Below are 22,875 nucleotides of genomic sequence, written 5' to 3'. Positions count from 1 at the left end.
ATGAGGCAGAGAAGTGTTTCTCATCTAATTCCATCCATGATGAATTCAATAATGCAATTCCTTCCCAAAAAATGGCAGTCAAAAATGGAAAGAGCAATGTGTGATTCTCAACCCTAAGTTCATGATAAAAATGATGGCTGAAAGGTAAATATGGTTCCTGTCACCAATAGGTTCCTGTTTCTCAACCAATACTAGAAGTTTGCAACATTAAATATTATTAAACTTTGATGTGAATCTATTTTATATTCTTTTTTCAAATGCTTTATTAACTTATGATTTACATCATTCATTTTCTCCAGATTTTGAATTAGAAATTTTCTCCCCATTTTCCCCCTACCCACCACTCCAAAATAATGGTCCCACAGGATATCCTCTCCTCCAATCTGGTGATTCCCATATCTTCTCTCATACCCCTTTGACTTTTCCAGTAGGGAATGGTGGATCTCTATGACCCAGTGCCTGTATATCTTATTTCCCAATTACATGTAAAATAGTATTAATAATTGTATACACATATGTATATGTATATATGTGTATACATATAGGTGTGTGTGTCTATATATGTATATGTGTGTGTGTATAAACAATGGATTATAAAATTTTGAATGCCAGATTCATTCCCTTCCTCCCTTGTCACCCACCTTTAATGGGAAGATAAAAAATTCAGTATAGGTTGTACATGTGTAGCTATGCAAAACATTACCCTAGTAGATATGTTGTAAAAGACTGACTATATTTCCCTCCCTCCTATCCCACCTCCTACTTGTTCTATTTTCTACTTTGATCCAGTCCCTTTTCAAAAGTGGGGGGTTCCAGCTTCCCTCCCCCTACAGCTTACCCTCCATTTCATCATCCCCCCTCTCATCCCCTTCCCCCCTACTCTCCTGTAGGGTGAGATACCATATTTAGTGTGTATGTCATTCCCTCCCTAGGCCAAAATCAATGAGATTAAGGTTGACCCATTCCCTTTTGTGTTCCTTTTCTTCCCATCCATTGTAACAATTTTCCCGTGCCTCTTTTATGTGAGAGAGTTTATGCCATTCTGTCTCTCCCCATCTACTCTCATTCTATTCCTCTTTCACCTCTGAATTTCACTTTTTAAATATCATCCCTTCTTATTAAATTGATCCTGTGCTTTCTATCTATGTATATCTGTAAACAAATCTACACACATTGCCATATGTACTCATACATATATATGTATATGTATATATATATATATATATATATATATATATATATATATACCTTCCTATAAAGACATATATATGTTTCCTTCAACTATTCTCATACTGATAACAGATTCATCAGCTTCAATAATCTTTTTTCCATGTAGGGATGTAAGTAGTTCAACTTTGATAGGTTCCTAATGATTTCTTTTCCCTGTTTACCTTCTCATGCTTCTCTTGCTTCTTGTATCTGTATGTTAAATTTTCTATTCAACTCTGTTTTTTTTTTTTCATCAGCAATGCATGAAAGTCCTCTATTCCACTGAATGACCATATTTTCCCCTCAAACTTGATACTCAGTTTTGCTGGGTAGGTGATTCTTGGTTTTAATACAAGCTCCTTTGCCCTCCACAGTATCATATTCCAAGCCCTTCAATCCCTCAGTGTACAAGCTGCCAGATCCTGGGTTATCCTGATTTTGTTTCCAAAATATTCACATTGTTTCTTCCTGGCTGCCTGTAATATTCTCTTCTTGATCTGCGGATTTCAGAAACTGGCTACAATATTCCTAGGAGTTTTCATTTTGGGATCTTTTTCTGAAGGTGATTGGTGGATTCTTTGAAACTCTACTTTACCCTCTATTTCTAAAAACATCAGGGCAGTTTTCCTTGATAATTTCTGGGAGGATGATTTCTAGGTTCTTTCTTTGATCACAGCTTTCAGGTAGTCCAATAATCTTTAAATTATCTCTCCTGGATCTATTTTCCATGTCAGTGGTTTTTCCAATGAGATATTTCACATTACCTTTCATTCTTTCATTTGTTTGGATTTGTTTAACAGCATCTTGATTTCTCATCACTAGCTTCCATTTGCTCCTATCTAATTCTGATGGAATAATTCTCCTCAATGAGCTTTTGAGATTCTTATTCCATCTCACAAATTTCACTTTTTTAGGCATTCTTCTCCTCGTTGCCTTTTTGAGCCTCTTTTGCTATTTTAATTAGACTATTTTTAAGGTGTTATTTTCCTCAATCAGGCTGTAGACTTTCATTTCATAATTTTTTGCATCGTTCTCATTTCTCTTCCAAATTTTTCCTTCACTTCTTGTATTTGCTTCTTAAGGTCCTCTATGGCCTGTAACCAGCTCGTATTTTTCTTTGAAGCTTTTGGTGCAGGAGTTCTGACTTCACTGTCTTCCTCCTGTTCCATGCTTTGATCCTTTTTGTTTCCAAAATAGGAGGTTAAAGTTGGTGTACTCTCTTTATTTGGCTTTCTTTGCCTGATCATTTCACCATTAAATCACTTGACCCCTGGGTTTGTTTGCCACAGTAGGACTTGGCTACCAAGAAGGGGAGCTTCATCCCAAAAGCTGGCATTTTCTCTGCTGCTGAAGGTATTATTTTGGTGCCCTATCTGAAGCCTCCACATGCTCTGGAAAGCTCGTCCCACACCTTAGGACCTCCATCCTAGACCATATTCCAGATCCAAGCAGGTTAAAGCCACAGAGATTTTCCCTTAGGCTGGTCACTTGGTCTCCCTATAGTCTACAGTTCAGGAGCTGAAGCTTGGGGAGCAGTTGCAGGGCCACCTCAGTTCCTTCTTGCCCCAGAGACAAAGAGGATGCACTCCCAACTACTGGATCCAACATTCCACACTGCACTGACCCCTTACTTTGTCCTTAGCATCTATGTGTTGATAATTCTTGAAACTGCCTCAGCTCCTGGTTATCTGAAGTCTCTCCAGGTATTTGTTGGTCAGGTTACACTGGGGTTAAAACCTCTGGCTCATGTGGGGCAGAGGTTGGCTCCCAGAGCACTGTGTGGGTGGATTCCTGCTGGCCTGCTGGGCTGTCCTCAGCAGGAGGTTACCTTCTCTGTGTTATTTTGTGGGGTCTGTAGCTCCAAAGTTTGTTTGTAGTCCCCTTTTTACATGAATTTGGGAAGGTGGAAGCTGGAAGCCTGGAGGAGTCCTGTTTCTACTCTGCCATCTTGACTCTGCCCCCTCCTTATTTTATATTATTAAACTTATGTTTTAAAGAAAAATCTCCTTGGGCAATTTACAGAAAACTCAAAGATTTCCAGCAAAAAGATGTCATATTTGTGGCATTCTAAAGGAAAAGAACAAGAAGACAAATTTGGCTAAAATTTTTCAAAATGTAAAACAATATAAAACATGTATTTTCAGAAAATGCTGAAAAAGATGTTGAGATTGGATACCTAGTTTACAAGGAAATTAATAATAAATCTTCATTCACTTATCTACGCAAATGCATTTTAAATACAAATAATTAAAAGTCAATATTATTTTCCCTTGAAGTAAAATGTTTTATCCTATATGCTTTGTCCTATAGATAAAAAAAAAAAACAATAAGTCCATTGATGTACCTTGGTCCTTTGAATTGTTCTTACTTTCTAATTCTTTTTACTGCTAAGAGAACCTTTATAGGAAACTACCATTCCTTCAAGATGTCATCTTATATCTCTACTGCTGTTCAAAGCTAAATTTTAAAGAAAAAAGTAATTATATTGTCTCAACAACTTATCTCACTTTTTAGCCCATTGTCTTTTTGCTAATGACCTCATCATCCTTCTAAAAAAGGTTTCTGCATTGTTTTTAATGGCTAAATGTAGGCCAGATTTGAAATCAGCAAGGAGAGTCTTCCTGACTTCACGCCTTCCTGTCTATCCACTGAGCTTTCCTGATGGCCCATTTCTTACTGCCCTATAATAAGTCTAACTCATGATATTGGAAGATTTTTAATCATAGTGTTAGTTACTTATCCATTTACATATTGTTTCAACTGGTCATTTTTTTTCTTTCTATTCTCAAAACCTGAAATAGTGCCTGAAATTTATTGTTAATGATTGATTGACTTTTTTATGTCATATATATGCAGTGACTCACAAAAGAAACTACTCACAATTTAACATTTTAGAGAATGGCCTATGACACAAATGGGTTAAATGAATTGCCCAGGTCACCCTGATTGATAGTAGTTTGCTAAATAAATTTAAAAAAAATAAAAACATCAAGTATATAAAGTAATGACTGAGACAAAAAAAAGATCAAAAGATATCTACACAGCTTTAAAGTATGAAATAAAAATTGTTTGCATAGAATGCTGCTTTAAAACATAAGCTATTATTATGAAATTCTCACTGGGATGCTTGGATCTCATTAAAAAAAAATTAGGGTATGGAAAGAGCAGATGCCCTACCACTGCCCTTCTCTGAACTTCCAGAGGAAAAAAAACAGGAGGCAATTCAACACCTTCTTTAGGAATATTTTGCTGTGTTTTTTTAAAGAGCGTATACATCTTCCCTTGGCTAATTCTAAATTTTTCAAATCATATACATAGCCATCAATATAAGCATTCAGTCTACAGAATAATGATGAAATGCAACTTTGTTTTGACTTTCATGCTCAATATTTTGTCATTTGAAGATAAAGACAACTTTTTAAAAATGATCTTTATTCCATTGTACTCTTTTGCCATTTCTTTAAGCCAAATAACTTTATTTTTAATGGATGTCAGGAAATATAGAATGCAGTCATGACATCAAGTTTTATTTTAGTATTGAACTGATAGCTAAGGGTACTATTAAAATTATAAATATTTACCAAGGAAAATCAATAATAATTTTTGTATATGGTATTGAATATTTGGTATTAGATAATGATCTATGTACAGTTTCTGCCATATTATATTCCAGTTTTCTTACAGTTTTTCTCAAATATTAAGTGCTTATCCCCAAAACTTGCATCTTTGGGTTTATCAAACAGTAGATTACTATAGTCATTGACTTCTGAGTGTTGTGTGCCCAATCTGTTCCACTGATCCACTACTCTATTCCTCAACCAGGACCAAATAGTTTTGATGGCTGCTGTTTTACAATATAGATTAAAATCTGATATAGCTAGTCCACCTTCCCTAGCATTTCTTTTCATTAATTTGCTTGATATTTTAGACCATTTATTCTTCCAATGAATTTTGTTACTATTATTTCTATCTGTATAAAGTGGTTTTCTGGTAAACTGATTGGTAGGGGAATAAATATATAATTTAATTTAGGTAAAATTGTAATTTTTATTATATTAGCTCGACCCGGCCATGATAAATTGATCTTTTTACAATTAGATAAAACTTTATTTGTGTGAAGGTTTTTTTTTTTTTTTGTAGTTGTGATCATGTAGGTCCTGGGTTAGTTTTGGCTGGTTGAATTGCAAATATTTAATAATTTCTACAGTAACTTTAACTGGGATTTCTGTTTCTATCTCTTGCTGTTGAATTTCATTAGAAATATAGAGCAATACCGAAGATTTATGTGGGTTTATTTTATATTCTTCAACTTTGCCAAGTTTGTTTATTGCCTCAAGTAATTTTTTACTTGATTATATAAGGTTTTCTCTGTATGTCATCATATCATCTGATTTGGGAATTTCTTGTTTGAAGCACTCAATCTTTAGGATTAAATTTTTTAGTTTCCAATTAGTTTTTAGTCTGTTTTTCCATGGCCAGTTATTGCATATGATTTTTATTGAATCATGATCTGAGTAGGATGCATATAATATTTCTGCCTCTCTGCACTGAATTGTGAGTTTTTATGTCCTAGTACATGGTAGATTTTTGAGTATGTGCCATGAACTGCTGATAAGAAAGTATATTTTTTTTTATCCCCATTCAGTTTTCTCCAGGGATCTATCATATCTGGCCTCTCTAAAATTCTATTTACATCCTTAACTTTTTCTTGTTTATTATAAGGTTACATTTTTCATGTTCAGAGTGGGGGAGATTAAGTTCAAGTATAGTATAGCTTTGCTATCTATTTATTCTTCTAATTCCCTTAACTTCTCTTCTAGGAATTTGGTGCTATACCATGTAGTGCATATATATTAAGGAATGATATTACCTCATTCTCTATGGTGACTTTTAGCAGGATATAGTTTCCTTCCTTAAATCTTTTAATTAAATCTATTTTTGCTTTTGCTTTATCTGAGATAAGGATTGCTACCCCTGCTTTTATTTTACTTTAGCTGAAACATAATATATTCTCCTCCATCCTTTTAACATTACCCTGTGTTTATCCCTTTGTTTTAAATGTGTTTATTGTAAACAGCATATTGTAGGATTATGGTTTTTAATCCATTTTGCTATTCACCTCTGTTTTATGGGAGAGTTCATCCCATTCACATTCACAGTAATGATTGCTATCTGTCTCTTTATCTCCATCCTTTTCCCTCCCCTGCTTATGTTTTTGTTTCTTCCTTCTCCCTTTACCTCCTTAAGCATTTTCCTATTGACCACCACCTCACTCAGTTATTGCTCCCTGTAACTCCCTTTCTTTACTTACTCTCTCTCCTTGCTATTATTTCACTCTTTCTAATTCCCCCTCTTCTTGTTCCACCATTACCGTTTTATTGTCTATAGGACACAATAGATTTTTGTACTTATAAGAATATGTGTAATATTAATGGAATTTAAAGATTCCCCTGCATTGGCTTGGTTTTTGGATTGATTGTGTTAAAACCCAGAGCTAGTGAATCCCACTTGTGGGATGGACTTGTTGATGTGAAAAGAGAGTGTTGAACAGGGAGGAGCTGGTGATGTAAATTTAGAGAGACACAAGCAAAGAGAGAGGCAGAAGATCTTTTTGGAAGCAGCATCTCAGAGGCAGATTGAGATGGAGAGGATTTCTGAGGGCCAGTTTGAATTGCCAAGGACTTTTGATAGCTGCCACCTGGAGCTGGCAAGGACTGAGGAGACATGGCTGTTATCCTAGTACTTTGTCTGTCTGTTTTGATGTTGTTTTACTAGATTTGTTCACTGGTGAAAGAAAGTCCTATTGTTGCAGAAGTTCTGGGACCTTGCTGTTGGTTCAGAGGTCCTGAAACTGTTCTGCAGACAGAGAGTGAATTCTGTCCACTGGTGAAGGACAGTGCTATTCTTGCAGAGGTCCGGGAACCTGGCTGTTGGTTCAGAGCTCCCGAGACTGTTCTGTAGACAGAGAGTGAATTGTGCCCAGTGGTGAAGGCCAATGCTGTTGTTGCAGAGGTTCTGGAACCTTGTTTTTGGTTCAGAAACCCTAAAGAAGGATTTTCTAATTTTATGTTTACAGAAATCCTGGAAGGGGGTTTTGCTAGTGTTTTCAGGGGTCCTAGGACTGTTCTGCAGACAGAGAATGAATTAATGAAAACACTGACAATGTATCTTGTGGCTTTGCTAAGCCTTGTCTCCCCAGGAACAAAGATTGCTGAGAATTTGCCTTGTGTTAAGATGAAGAACAGACCTTGATTTTGGTATTAAATGCTGTGCTTAAGCTTGTTGTAACTCTGGGTTAGATTCAATTGTGATCCAAGGGTGGGGAACTTTTGACCTTTTTGTGATCTGTGATTGAACAAATGAATGTACTTTATTATGATTGGAAACATCTCCATTTGAGAAGAGGGGCTTTGTGGTTGACTAAATGAATTTATAGCCTAGGGGTGGAGTAGTACTTAGAAGAGGGTCTTTGGGATTGGCTAAATGAATTATAATGTCCAGGGGTGGAATAGTACTTGGAGATTGTTGAATTATACTTGGTGAATGCTGTATTTTGAATTATGCTATATTTTGATTTTCTCTGTCCTTAATTTTTCACTGTATAAAATGGAGAGCACCTATGCTGGTATTTTGAACCTTGGGAAGTTGCCTTTGCTTGGCACTACAGTATATTATTCTCCCTTTGTCCTCAATACAATGAGAGTAAATTTCATACAGTGATCCTCTCCCACCCTCCTTTCCCTCTATTTAATGAGTTTTGTGTCTTATCAAATTAGATTCTTAAACTGAACTGATTATGTTGATCCCTCTTTAAACCAGAACTAGGGAGAATAATGTTCAAATGATGTTCCTCTCCCTCTTTCCTTCCCCTCTACTATAGTGTGATTTTATGCTTTTTCATATGGCAAAAAATGGTCCCATTCTTTCCTTTTATCCCATTATAGTCTCTTTAACCCCTTTAATAAGGTTTTTTTTTTTTATCAACAGATTAGTTCATTTATACCCACACCCTTCTATGTATGTATAACCCTTTTAAAGGTCATGATAATCATATAAATTTTGATATTGACAGTTATCAGCTTCTCATAAAGAGATGTAAACATTTTGCTCTTATTGCATCCCAAGTTATGTGCATGTTTGCATGAGTGTGTATGAGTTTATGTGTGTATGTGTATGTGGGATTTCCTTGTTTACCCTTTTATGTCTTTCTTGAGTCTTGTAATTGGAGATCAAATTTTCCATTGAACTCTAGACTTTTCATCTGGAAAGTCTGGAAGTCCCTTATTTCATTAAATAACCATATCCATGCTGGAAATATTACACTCAGTTTTGCCACGTTGTTAGTCCTTGGTTGCAGTCCTAGGTCTTTTGCCTTATGAAATATCAAATTCCAATACCTCCGAACATTAATGGATAAGGTGCTAGGTGTTGACTGTAGTTCCATGATATTTGAATTGTTTCTTTTTGGCTGCTTGCAATATTTTCTTGTTAATCTTATAATTCTGGAAATTGGCTACTATATTTGTTCAAGTTTTCATTTTGGGATCTCTTTGAGGAGGAGACCAGTGAATTCTGATGATAACTATTTTACCTTCTGATGGTAGGACATTAGGACAATTTTCTTTTACATTCTCTTGGACGATGTTGTCCAGGCTGCTTTTTTTATCATGGCTTTCTGGTAGACCAATAATTCCTAAATTATCTCTCCTGGATCTGTTCTACAGGTCAATTGTTTTCCCAGTGGGATATTTTACACTTTCTTCCAATTTTTCAAACTTCATATTTTGTTTGATTATCTCATGGTGCATCATAGAGTCCTGAGCTTCAGTTTGAGTGATGTTAATTTTTAGTGAACTATTTTTTTGGTTAGTTTTTGAAGGTTCTTTTTTAGGGAGGTATTTTCTCTAATTGCTTCACTAATTTTATTTTTTAAGGATTTGTTTTCTGCAGTGAGATTTTTTTCGATTTTGGTCACTGTAAATTTAAATTTATATTTTTTACTTCCTTAATTTGGCTTTAAAATCTTTCTTGAGCTCCTCCAAAAATGTTTTATGGGCTTGAGAGCAGTTCATATTTCCATCTGTGGTCTCAGATGTGGACACAGAGTCCATGGTGTTTCCTAAAAGTGACTCTTCTCATTTAGAATAATGGAATTATATTGCCTTTGGTCTTTGCCTTTGCAGGTTGCTTGCAGCCCATTGTAATTGGGCATTTTCTGTCCTTTAAAGTTTATTTCTCCTCCTGGGGTACAGAGGGCTCTGGCCTAAGCTTCACAGGCTGGGAGCTCTGTGCTAATTGTTTGCTTTGTGTGCTGTAGCCTCTGGGTGTCTAGATTGAGGCCAAGGCCAGGATTCTCAGTGTGTCCCCTTAGTTAACCTGAAGCTCACAGAGTAATCTTTGGGAGAGAGTTGGTCTGGCCACTTCACATTTCTGCCTCTATGCCCCTGGGCTACAGCTCAGACAGGATTTTGCTGTTCAGGTGAGGTGTGGCTTGTTGGGACCCATCCCACTCTTCTCTTCACACTCTTTATGAACCAATTACACCCGTTCTCTGTGACTCCTAAACTTGAGGCTATTTCTGATGTTTCAGGATTTTACTGTGGTGGGTCATTTATCTCTGGGTTTTCTTAGTGGGGGGAATTCTTAGAAGGGGAATCAGAGCAGTCAGTGTTTACTTTGCCATCCTGGCCCCTGAAAAATCAGGAAGTTGATTTTTAAACTTCCAGGCTGGGGCCCGATAGCCCCAGGAAAAGCTGCTGTCTCTGCTGTGGGCCCTGCACTTTCTCTTACCCAGCTGCAACAGATACTCCCATCCCATGGTGAGATGCTGGGGATAAAGCTGGGAATCACCCTTGAGGTAGGTGAGTCTGGTTGCTGGGGCTTTTTCTCTCTCTGCTGTAGTCCACACACTGTTCTGAGCTACTTCAGCACACACATGCTCCATGCTCTCCCTGCCCTGACACATGTGGTCAACTTTTCAGTGCTGGATCCTGCCATGCTTTGTCTTCCAGTGGATTCTGACACTCCAAAACCTTTTCACATTTACTTTTTAAAGTCTTGTGATGAGATTCATGAAAGAGCTTATGAAAGTTAACTGATTGTGTCCTGCCATCTTGGATACCTCCCTGCCCCCCAAGCTCTATGTGGGTTTATTTTATATTCTGAAACTTAGCCAAGTTTATTTATTATCTCAAGCATTTTTAATTGATTCTCTAGGATTATCTAAGTATATATCATCATATCCTATTCAAAGAGTGATAGTTTAGGCTTCTTTGCCTAATTTGGTACCTTTAATTTCTTTTTCTTCTCTTATTGCTACTGCTAAAATTCCTGGTACCAAATTGAATAAGAGGGGTGACAGTAGACATCTTTGTTTGGTCCCTTATCTTATTGGAAATTCTTCTTAGCTTATCCCCATTACATATAATACTTTCTAATGGTTTTAGGTACATGCAACTTATTATATTAAGGAAGACTCCATTTATTCCTATACCTTCTAGTGTTTTAATAGGGTGTTGTATTTTCTCAACAGCCTTTTCTGCATCAATTGAGATTATCATATGGTTACTGCTAGTTTTACTATTGATGTGATCAATTGTACTGATGATTTTCTTAATATTGAGCCATCCTTACAATCCTGGAATACATCCTACTTGATCAAAGGAAATTATTCTTGTGATAATTTGCTGTACATTTTTTGCTAAGATTTTATTTAAAAATGTTTGCATCTATATTCATGAGGGAAATTGGTCTATAATTTTCTTTCTCTTTTTTTTTTCATCCCAATTTGGATATCAGTACAATAATTGTGTCACAAAAATAATTTGATAGGACTCCTTCTTCACCAATTTTCCCCAATAATTTATAAAGTATTGCAATATATTGTTCTTTAAATATTTGATAGAATTCACTAGTAAATCCATCTGGTCCTGGAGATTTTTTCCTAAAGATTTCATTGATGGCTTGTTCAATTTCTTTTTGTGAGATGGGCTTATGTAAGTAATTTAATTCCTCTTCAGGTAATCTGAGCAATTGATAGTTTTTTAAATATTCATCCATTTCAATAAGATTGTCAAATTTATGTGCATACAATAGGGAAAAGTAATTCAGAATCATATATATATATATATATATATATATATATATATATATATATATATATCCTCTTCATTGGAGGTAGATTCACCCTTTTTCCTTTTAGATCCTTAAAATTAGTTTTTCTTTTTTATCATATTGACTAAGGATCTACCAAATTTATTGTTTTTACATAAAATAAGCTCTTAGCTTTATTTATTAACTAAATAATTTTCTTAATCTTTCCTTTGGTTTTCTGTATTTCTAATTTAGTATTTAATTGGGGATTTTCAATTTTTCCTTTTTCTAGCTTTTTCAGTTACATGCTCAAATTACTCACCTCCTTTTTCTCTATTTTATTTTTTTTTATGCATTCAGGGATATAAAACTTTCCCTAAGAACTTATTTTGCTGCATTCCACAAGTTTAAATATGTTGTCTCACTATTGTCATACTCTTGAATTAAGTTACTGATTGTTTATATAATTTCTTGTTTAGCCGACTCTTTCTTTAGTAATAAATTACTTAGTTTCCCATTAGATTTTAGTCTATCTTTCCATGGCCCTTTATTTCATGTGTTTTTTTTTTGTGTCATGATCTGAGAAGGATGCATTTAATATTTCTGCCTTTCTGTACTGAATTGTGAAGTTTTTATGCCCTAGTACATTGTCAATTTTTGTGTATGTGCCATGTACTCCTGAGAATAAGGTGCATTCCTTTTTAACCCCCTTCAGTTTTCTCCAGAGATCTATCATATCAAGCTACTCTAAAATTCTATTCACATCCTGAACTCCTTTCTTGTTATTTTGGGGTTAGTTTTATCAAGTTCATAGAGGGGGAGATTCAGGTCCCCCAACAGTATGGTTTTGCTATCTAATTCTTCCTCTAATTCCCTTAACTTCTCCTCTAGGAATTTGGATGCTATACTGCTTGGAGTATATGTATTTATTAATGATATTGCTTTATTCTCTGTGGTGAGTTTTATTGGGATATAGTTTCCTTCCATATCTCTTAATTAGATTTATTTTTGCTTTTGTTTTATCTGAGATAAAGATTGCTGCCCGTGCTTTTTTTTTTTCTTACTTCAGCTGAAGCATAATATATTCTCTGCCAGACTTTTACCTTTACCCTGTGAGTATCCTTTTGTTTCAAATGTGTTTCTTGTAGATAGCTTATTATAAGATTGCAGTTTTTAATCCATTCTGCAATTTGCCTCTGTTTTATGGGAGAATTCATCTCATTTACATTCAAAGTTATGATTACTCTCTGTGTCTTTCCTTCCATCCTATTAGATCTCCTGTTTATGTCTTTATTTCTTCCTTCTCTCTTCCCCTTCTTGAGTTTTCCTTTTGACCACTCCCTCCCTCTGAAATCCCCCCTTCACCACCCCCCACTCTTTACCTACCCTTTGCACTTACTCCCATTCCCCTTCCTTCTAAACACCCCCCCCCTTTTTTTTCCTCTTACCCCTCCTACTGCCTGTGGGGCACAATAAATTTTTATGCTTAATGGAGAATGTCATTCCCTCCTTGAACCAAAACAGATGAGAGTAAATTTCATTCAGTGCTCCTCTCCCTCCCTCCTTTCCCTCTGTTATAATGAGTTTTGTGTCTTTTCATGTTGGAATCCTAAACTTAACTGATTGTGTTCATCCTTCCTTAAACAGATTATGCTCTTTTTTATGGGTTAGTTAATCCTTGGTTGTAGTCCAAGCTATTTTGCTTTATGAAATATCAAATTCCAATCCCTCTAATGTTTTAATGTAAAAGCTTCCAGGTCCTGTGTTTGGCTCCCAGAGTGCTGTGCTTGCCCTTTATTGCCAATCTGCTGGGCTGTCTTCACTGGGAAGTTAGTTTCTTTCTGCTACTTTGTGGGTTCTGTAGTTCTAAAGTTTGTTTAGTGACATTTTTTACATGTATTTGAGGAGGAGGAATTGGAAACCCTGCGAAAGTCCTGTTTCTACTCTGCCATCTTGGCTCTGTCCCTCTCACTTGTTTTTCCAGTGAGTTATTTTACACTTTCTTCCAATTTTTCAATATTTATGTTTTGTTCTGATGAATTATTTTTGCTTTTTGTTTTTTAGAGTTCAATTGGGGTTAAGTGACTTGCCCAAAGTCACACAGCTAATAATTGTGTCAAGTGTCTGAGGCCAGATTTAACTCAGGTCCTCCTGACTCCAGGCCTGGTTCTCTATTCACTGCATCACCTAGCCACCTTGAGTTATTATGGATTCTTGAGGCATCATAGAGTCATTAGCTTAGATTTGACTGATTCTAAATTTTAGCGAATTATTTTTCTTAGTTTTCAAAGTTCTTTTTTTTGTATGTTCAGATTTCATTTTTAGGTAGGTATTTTCTCTAGTTAGATTTCTGAACCTCCCTTCCCAGTTCACAAATGTTACTGTTTAAGGATTTGTTTTCTTCAGGGAGATTGTCTTTCCATTTTTTTCAATGTAATTTTAAAAGAATCCTTTAATTTATCTTCTACCTCTCCAATTTGGCTTTTAAAGTCTTCTGGGAGCTATTCCAAGAATTTTTTTTGGCCTTGAGACCAATTTCCTTCTGTGGTCTCAGTTGTGAGTATAGAGTCAATGTTGACTTCTGAATTTGGTTGTTGTTGTTCGCTCTATTAGGACTGTGTCATTCATGTTCTTTATTTCTGAGCTTTCTTCTTTCCAGTTGTGATTTCCTATTTCCTTACTTTTAAAGTGGATTTCTGATTTTGGGGTACAGAGGACTCTGACCTGCTTCTCAAGCTGGGAGCAAGGCACCTGGTTGTTGACTCTGTGTGTGTGCTGTAGTGTCTGGGTGTCTAGACTGAGGCCAAGGCCAGGACTTTCAGTGTTTCCCCTGGGTTACCCTGTGGGGATGGGGTATTCTGGCCACTTCAGATTTCCTCCTCTATGCCCCTGGGCTACAGCTTAGGCAGGCTCAGTGGCTGGTGACCTGCAGTGCTGGTGTCAACACATTTCCTCTATTGTGTTAAGTCACATCTGGGCTTCAGTTGTTAGAGATTACTGGCTCCACCCCTCTGGGCTTCAAGATCTCCTACTGGTCAGAGGAGATGGGGCTTGTTGGTACACCACCTGCCCTTCACTTCAGGCTTAGCACAGCTTCAGTCACACCCTTCCTTTAGGGCTTCCAATCCTGTTGCTGCTACCACAATTTAAGGATTTTACACTGGAGCAATAATCTCTAGGTTTTCATTGTCAGGGAGCACGTAGTGTTTACTCCACCATCTTGGCTCCCAGAATTTCAAGTAGGTGATTTTTGAGCATCCAGGATGTGTGCTGATAGCTCCAGGAGAAGCTGCTGTTGCTGTTTTGGGCCCTGTGCTTTCTCTTACTCAGCTCCCACCCATCCTCTGTCCTGTGTTGAGATGCCTTTGAATTGCCCTTGGGGTGAGTGAATCCACTGGCCAGGGCTCACTCTGACTCCGCTGTGGTCTGCTCTCAGGTCCGTGGTGGTGCAGCCCACACGTGCTCCATGCTCCCCCTGCCACATCCTATGTGGGCACCTTCCTGGACTGGGACTCTGCCCCTCTCCATTTTTCAATGGATTCTGTCACTCTAACATCCATTCAAATTCAGTTTTCAGTGTTAGTGATGGGATTCACTGAGGAGTTAATAAAAGTGCCTGCTTAGGTTCTGCCATATTGGCTCTGCCATTTTTTTTTCTTAAACTACAATATGTGAATATGTAGTAATGCAAGCTTCTTTATACAAGACTAATACAGCAGCATATTTCCCCTTTAATCTATAATTTATCTGCTGTTTAGAAAGAATAAAAGAGAATACCATATCTCATATTTTCTATTAAATGTTGACATTTTAGAAATTTCTTTTGAAAAAGATATATTTTAAAATATTACTTTTATTCACAAAGTATAATTTTGATACTATATGTATACAAAATATCAGTCACTGATAACTTATCTCTATATAAATTGAGAGGAAGTGAAAAAAACATATGGAAACTACTAACTTTTAAATCAGTTTGTGCCAAGGTGGGATACTTCCTTTGAACCTTCTATTGCTTGGCACTTAAGGCATTTCTTGTGGTTAAACTAAATATTTTTTTTCATTATAAAATGACTGATGGAAAGATTGATTAGCATGTAACTGGGCTATGCCTAAGCATGTATCAGGAAAGCCAATTTAGGCCTTCCTCTTCCTTCTGAGTATCCTTGATAAATTCTAAATTCTCTAGACTGAGTATGTGTTCATCTTGTCCTGATTTCTTTGTTCTAGTTGTGAATCAGATTCATACCTTATAGCAGGCAAGATGAACTCTAAGGTTTCTTTGAGCTCTCATCAATTATTATTCTGAGGTGAAGAAAATCCTAATGTACATTTGAAAGCATGAATGACCAGGGAGATCACATATGTGGTTATCCCTTTGACCATTATTAAAATGCCTGGGGCAAAGCAGAGAAGTAAAAATTAAGTATTTCTCTTCTCCATGGCTTTCTTGCAGTTTTAACATTCTAAGATCCTCAAGAGTTCTCATGAAAACTGGCTAATAGTTTTCTCATGACAGTTATCATTTGGTTAATTATTGCTATAGTGCATTTTTACCAATCAAACAAAAAAATAAATGAGGCTTCAAGTATTTTCTAAGCATCCCCTCCCTTCTTTGAATTGAACTTTCTCCTATAGCCTGTTTTTGTTATTTGGTCATCAGTCATCTGGAATCTAGACACAGTTGTTCCACAGACAGTTTGTTCTTTATTCCCTCCCATGTATGTATCTGTGCTCTTCTTTTATATCTTTGTATTTTCTTTTAATTGACAAACAAACATCTAAATACTGTTTATTTCGTTTCTGCAACTGTCCTTGTATTTATAGAAGATATAAACCCTTACCTGAAGGAGTTCACAATCTAGACCCACAAACAAATGTGTCTTTGAAATTAAAAAAAAAAAACTCAAGGTATTTGGGGGAAGAGCCATGATGGCAGAGAAAAAGCAGGGAACATGCCTATACTTCCCCAAATTTACTCTCCCAACAACTTTAAATAAAAACTCAAAATAAATTCTGGGTAACAGAACACACAAAAAATGAGGTGAAACAATTCCTCAGGCAAAACAACTTAGAAGATTGACAAGAAAGGTCTGTTGCATTGGGTTGAGAGTGAGAGTGAAACACAGTCTAGCACAGGCTACACCAGTGCATCCCAGGCCCCTGCAAGCTAGCAGTAGACTTTGGGGGTCTGAGGTGAGGGATGAATAAATCAGTGACCATAGTGGCACATTTTACATCTCTCAGACCACAGACAGCAAGGGGGTAGGACAATTGGTCAGAAGGAGATTTGAGGGGACACTTTGCTAGTAATTGGGAAAGGATACTGTTGCAGCCCATATTGGGATCTGGGTCATCATCCTGGGTCTCAGTACCAGGTTGAGGAGGTACACTAGCACATCAATGTTTGTTAGCACATGGAAGCAGAAACCCTGGTCAGAGTGGCAGGACAGCACATAAGTCCTTTCGGTTGCTTACAAGCCAGAGCACTAGGCAGTCATAAACACACCTCCTCCTAGATAATATCCACTTGGAAAACCAAAATCTTATAGGTCTCCAGAATTATCTCTGAAAATAGCTATGCTTGTGTGCTCAGAGATAGGGACTTCCAGGAGTCAAGGTGGAGAGTAAGCAGTAAGTTGCTCTCACTATCTCTTATTGACCTCTAAAAACACAGAAAATATCACCCCAGTAATAATCCTGAAACAGCAGAGCTAGCAAAAAAATGAGGAAGAACATTACATTGGTGTGGGAGACTTGGGGGATCAGCACAAAAGGTCCCTCTCATGGAAGTGGAGCACAGTCCACGAGAGTAGGCATCCTGGCAAGCCAGTGGCAAGATCCACCTCAGCAAAATAGTGGTTGATCCACAGTCCTAGGGTGGTGAAGCAGGCAAGCATCAACAGCAGGACCCAGCATGCATTGGCACAGCCAGGGGAACTGTCAGACTCCAGATTAGAGAGCTATCATGTGTTCCAGTGGTCAGGTTTCCCCCAGCAGCCTACTTACCAGTGTTTCAGTGCAACTCTAGGTGTTCATGGCATCTGAATCAGCCATCCTCTGGTGCTTTAGCATATCTCTGGGCAACAGGCATCCTTTAGTAGCCAAAGTTTAGTGTGTTTTAGCATACTAGCCCCAGAGGAGCAGGCATCTTCCAGTGGCCAGAACCACTCTGCCACCTCACAAACTTTAATGTAGCCCTTGGGAAAAGCAGAAAAAATTCCCACATGGTCTTAGCATATGCCAGATACTATCACTCAGACCCCAGTTTCAGCAACAGGTAACCTCTCAGACACCTAGAGCCTCCAGATGCCAGCACCTGAGGCCCCAGCACAAAATGGCAATTGCCAGATCCCTGGCACCCAACACAAGAAGCTTGGCAGAGTGCCCCCTGTGCTCCAGAAGTAGAGTTCAACTTTAAAGATCAAGAAACAGGCAAACATCATGAGAAAGAAGCAGAAACAGACTGTGACTATAGATGCTTTCTGTGGGGACAGGGAAGATCAAAACACAAATTCATAAGAGGACAACTTTATCAATATGTCTACATCTGAAAATTCAAAGTAGAAAATAAATTGATGTCAAGCCCAAAAAGCCATCTTGGAACAGCACAAAGGTATTTAAAACATCAAAAACAGTGGTAGAAGGAAAATTGGGAGGGAGGGGGGATGACAGGTATGACAAAGAGAATCAACATCTTCGAAAAGGAAGGACACAAATTTATTGTAGAAAACAATTCCTTGAAAAATAAAATCAGTCAAATGGAACAAAATCCACTAAAGAAAACAAATCTTTAAAAGTAAAATCAGACAAATGAAAAAGAAGGTGCAAAAACTGACTGAAGAGAACTGCCCCCAACTTGTTCTATTTTCTACTTTGACCCTGCCCTTTTCAAAAGTGTGTGCTTCTAACTTCCCTCTCCCCCCACCCTAGCCTGCCCTCCACTCCATCAAGCCCCATCTTATCCCCTTACCCCCTACTCTCCCGTAGGGTGAGACACCATGTTTAGAGTTTAGGTCATTCCCTCCCTAAGCCAGATTCAATGAAACTAAGGTTGAACCATTCTCTTTTGCCTCCGTGTTCTTCCCCTACATGGTAGTGTTTTCCCTAACCTCTTCTATATGAGAATTTATCCCATTCTGTCTCTCTCCATCTCCTCTTATTATATTCCTCTCTCACCTCTCAATTTCACATTTTAGGTATCATCCCTCCCTATTTAATTGGTCTTGTGCCCTCAGTACATATATGCCTTTACACATATATACAGACACATTTGTATTCATACTTCCATATAACCTGCTATGTAGATATAGATATGTATGTATACATATATATACATATGTATGTATATATATAAATGTATAATTTATATTCCCTTCAACTATTCTCATACTAAGAAAAGGTTTACAACATACAGTTATCATTTTCCCATGAAGGAATATACATAGTTCAAATTCAATAAGTTCCTTTTGATTTCTTTTCCCTGTTTACTTTCTCATATTTCTATTGCTTCTTGTATCTGCATGTCAAATTTTCTTTTCAACTCTGTTTTTTTCATCAAGAATGCTTGAAAATCTTCTGTTTCATCGACTGACCATATTTTCCCCTGAAACATGATACTCAGTTTTGCTGTGTAGGTGACTTTTGGTTTTAATCCCAATTCCTTTTACCTCTGGAATATCATATACCAAGCCCTATGATCCCTCAATGTAGAAGCTGCCAAATCCTGTGTTAACTTGATTGTGTTTCTGCAATATTAAAATTGTTTCCTCTTGGCTGCTTGTAATATTTTCTCCTTGTTCTGCAAACTCTGGTATCTGGCTGTAATATTCCTAAGAGTTTTCTTTTTGGGATTATTTTCAGGAGGTGATTGGTAGATTGTTTCACCTCTATTTTTACCTCTGTTTCTAAAACATCAAGGCGATTTTCATTGATATTTTTTAATTATTTGATCTTAATTAATTTCTTTATTTACTTTTAGTTTACAAGATTCAGTTCCACAATTCCTTGAGTTTCAGATTTTCTCTTCCTCCTTCCTTTTCCTCCCCCCATGGAGGCATACAATCAATTATATGAACTACAAATACTTTCACATTAGACATTAATTAGGTTATAAAGAAAGATTATATCAGATGGAATGAACAATGGGAAGGAGAAATAAAACCAAACAAGAAAAAGATAGAGAACAGGTGGCTTGCTTCAGTCTGGATTCAAACTCAGTTCTTTCTAGTTCTTTCTCTGGATGTAGACATATCTCTCCATCGTGAGTCTCTTGGTGTTGACTTATAATCCTGTATTGCTGAGGGTAGTCCAGTATATGAAAGTTAGTCATCACACATACATTGTGTCTGTAATTGTGTACACATTTCTCCTGGTTCTACTCTTCTCATTTGGCATCAGGTTGTATAAGCCTCTCCAGGTAAATGTGAAGTCCATGTGCTCCTCGTTTCTTATAGCTCAATAGTATTCCATTAGCTTCATATAACACATCTTGTTCAGCCATTGCCCAATTGATGGGCACCCCCTTAATTTCCAATTCTTTGCCAACACAAAAAGAGCTGCTATAAATATTTTTGTACATATGGGTCTTCCTCCCACTTCTATGATCTCTTTGGGATACAACCCTAGAAGTAGTATTGCTAGGCCAAAGGGTATAAAATCATTTATAACTCTTTGGTAATAATTCCAGATTGCTTTCCAGAATGGTTTAATCAGTTCACAACTCCACCAGTAATGCATTAGTGTTCCAATTTTTCCACAGCCTCAGCAGCACTTGTCGTTTTGCTGTTTAGTCATATTTGCCAATCTGACTGGTGAGATCCTTAAGAATTTGTTGAAGATGATTTTTACATTCTTTTTTGATCATGGCTTTCAGGTAGTCCAGTAATTTTTAAATTATCTTCTGGACCTATTTTCTAGGTCAGTGGTTATTACAATGTCATATTTCACATTGCCTTCTATTTTTTTTTTATTTGTTTGAATTACTTTGTTTAGTTAAGTTGTTGACACACTTTTTATGGTCTTCTTGCACCAATCTTGTTTCTCTTACCATTTTTTTCTCCACTTCTCTTATTTGCTTTTCAAAATCCTTCTTAAGCTCCTCTATGACCTGTAACCAGTTCATATTTTTCTTGGAAGCTTTTGGTACAGGACTTCTGACTTCATTATCTTCCTCCTCCTCCATACTTTGATCTCTTTGTCCCCAAAAGAGGAATCTAAAGTCTGATTGCCTTGCTTGCTTTCCTTCCTTTGCTTGCTCATCTTGCCATTCCATTATTTGACTTTTCAGGTTTTGCCACAGTAGAACTCTGCTTATATAGGGGAGATCTTTGTCAAAAATTGCTGGGATTTTCCCAGCTGCTGGAGCTATTAGTTAGATGCCCTCTCTGAAGTATCCAGACTCTGGCACCTGGTCACACACCCCAGGACATCCCCCTAGACAATGATCTGGTTCTAAGCAGGTTAAATGAAGGGTGATTATCCCTTAGAATGGTTGTTTGGTCCCCCTATAATCTGCAGTCCAGTAGCTCTGAAGCAGCCACCATGATCCAGCCACTTCTCCCTCTGGGGGCAAAGGCCACAAGTCATTCCTGGATCCCCTGTTCCCAAAGTCCACACTGACCTCTCACTTTGTCATTTATGGTTTGATAATTATGGGAAACACCACAGCTGCTAGTGATCCACTCTCCTGAAGTTTACTCCCACCCTGGGTGGTTTGGGGCCAACTTGAGGCTAAACCCTAGGGCTCATGGTGACTGGGCTCTGCTCCCAGTGCACTCCACCTGCTGTGCTGCCTTCAGTGGGAGATTTGTTTCTCTCTGTCACATTGCGGTTTCTGTAGCCCTAAAGTTTGTTTATACTCTTTTTTAAAAAGGTATTTGAGGTGGTTATGGGAGAAGCAAACAGAGTTTTCCTGCTTCTACTCCACCATCTTGGCTCCACCAAGAAATCAACTTTAAAAGCCAGGAAATAATCAATCACAATGAGAACCAGAAACTACTTTGAAAGGGAAGACCAAAGTTGATAGAATCCTATCATTGTAAATGAGAAGCATCACTTTCAGGAAACACCATCCACTCTATATCCACACCTAAGAACACAGAAGCAATTGGTATCAAGCCCCCGCCCCCAAAAAAAAAAATTGTTGGAAGAGCTCAAGAAAGATTTTAAAAGCCAAATTAGAGAGGTAGACAATCAATTGTAGAATTCTATTAAAATTACATTGACTAAAATGGAAAAAAATCTCCATGAAGAAAACAAATGCTTAAAAATGAAAATTGTGAACTGGGAAGGGAGGTTCCAAAACTAACTGGAGAAAATGCCTCCCTAAAATTGAAATCTGAACCTATGGAAAATGGGCTTCAAAAATAACTGAGGAAAATAATTCACTAATAATTAGAATCAGTCAAGTTAAAGCTAATCACTCTATGACACTTTTTTTTTAAAGCAATCAGGGTTAAGTAATGTGCTGAAGGTTACACGGCCAGTTATTTCTGGGTGTGGTGCTGAGTATCTGAGCTCAGATTTGATCCCCAGGTCATCTCGACACTGGAGGCGGTGATCTTACTCTCTGAGCCACCTGGCTGCTCCTAAGCAATTGAGGTTAAGTAATTTGCTCAAGATTACACGGCCAGGTGTTTCTGGGTGGGTTTTAAGTGGCTGAGCCCAGGATTCGATCCCCAGGTCATCCCAACACTGGAGCCAGTGCTCTTACTCGCTATGCTACCTGGCCACCCCCATTCTATGACACTTTAAAAATCAGTAAAATAAAACATAAATATTGAAAACTAAGAAGAAAATATAAAATATATCCCTGGAAAAATAACTGACCTTGAGAACCAATCTAAGAATTGTTTGTCTATTGAAAAGCAATGATGAAAAAATCATCCTGTAGAACATCCTCCAAGAAATTAACAAACAAAAAACTGCCCTGAGGTCCTAGAATCAGAGGGTAGAATGGTTATAAAATAATTCACCAAACTCCTCCTGCAAGAGATCCCAAATTGAAAACTCCAAGACATATAATAGCCAAATTCCAGAAATATCAGTTCAAGAAGAAAAGATTGCAAGCAGCCAGAAAGAAACAATTTAAATACCGTGGAGCTACAGTCAACATTACACAGGACCTAACAGCTTCTACATTAAAATATCAGAGAGGTTAGAATATGATATTTAATAAGGCAAAAGAACTTGGACTGCAAACAAGGATGAAGTATGAAGCAAAAATGGGCATATTCTTTCAGGCAAGGATATGGTCATTCAACGAAATAAGGGACTTCCAGACTTTCATGCTGTAAAAGCAAGAGATCAATAGAAAATTTCATCTTCAAATACAAGACTCAAAAGAGACATAAAAAGGTAAACAAGGAAAACACATACACACACATAACTTGTGATTCAATAAGGGCAAACTACTTCCATCCCTAAATTGGAAGCTGATACCTGTCAATTTTGAGATCTATATAATTATCATGACATTTAAAAGAGATATAGATAGATAAATAGATAGATAGATGATAGATAGATAGATAGATAGATAGATAGATAGATAGATAGATAGATAGATAGATAGAT

This window comes from Petaurus breviceps, unplaced genomic scaffold (assembly GCF_028583685.1).
Source record: "Petaurus breviceps papuanus isolate PSGF00001 unplaced genomic scaffold, PetGlider_PUasm1.0 126, whole genome shotgun sequence".
NCBI classification, from domain to species: Eukaryota; Metazoa; Chordata; class Mammalia; order Diprotodontia; family Petauridae; genus Petaurus; species Petaurus breviceps.
The sequence above is the reverse complement of the archived record's forward strand: the minus strand, read 5'-3'. Positions refer to the sequence as shown.